A 478-nucleotide genomic window follows, 5' to 3' on the forward strand; every position below is an offset into this window, starting at 1 on the left:
AAACTTTAATGCTGTCACGTAACAAATCTGTTCAAATATAAAATTAAATGAACTGCTAATTACTACATTGAAATAAAAATGTAAAGCCTGTACAAATATTAGAAATCGTGAATATAAATAATTGGGAATCATGTGGAAAAAAAATAAAAACAGTGCACATTTCATTTATCTATTATAACATGTAGTTTTGTTCGCTTGGCTGTTTTTTTAAAAAAATTTTTTTATAAAAGTCCAGAAATGTGTCATTTTTCGTCAGGTGTCTTTTTTACTTATGTTGTCATTACGTTGCTGTCTTGCCGCCAGCCAATCGCTGCATTGCTGACATATAAAAGGGAGAAGTGTTTGGTTGCTTAGGATGCATGATCCTTGATACCTCCTCTTTGTGGCATGTGGTGCTTTGAATGAGTGCTAGCAGTTGAGTTATCCTCCTGTCTGTCGTGTGCTGGCTGTTGGCCAGTTTTCAGATATGGGCCTGCAA

At 34.9% G+C, this 478-nt stretch overlaps 1 protein-coding gene across 1 annotated transcript in view; it reads left to right on the forward strand.

The window, feature by feature from the left end:
* The window catches only part of leg1.1 (liver-enriched gene 1, tandem duplicate 1), a 5,835-nt gene that overhangs the window by 2,885 nt on the left and 2,472 nt on the right, over window positions 1-478 (forward strand). The window lies entirely within an intron of this gene.

Source organism: Sinocyclocheilus rhinocerous, unplaced genomic scaffold, assembly GCF_001515625.1.
Source record: "Sinocyclocheilus rhinocerous isolate Xijiao unplaced genomic scaffold, SAMN03320098_v1.1 scaffold1044, whole genome shotgun sequence".
NCBI classification, from domain to species: Eukaryota; Metazoa; Chordata; class Actinopteri; order Cypriniformes; family Cyprinidae; genus Sinocyclocheilus; species Sinocyclocheilus rhinocerous.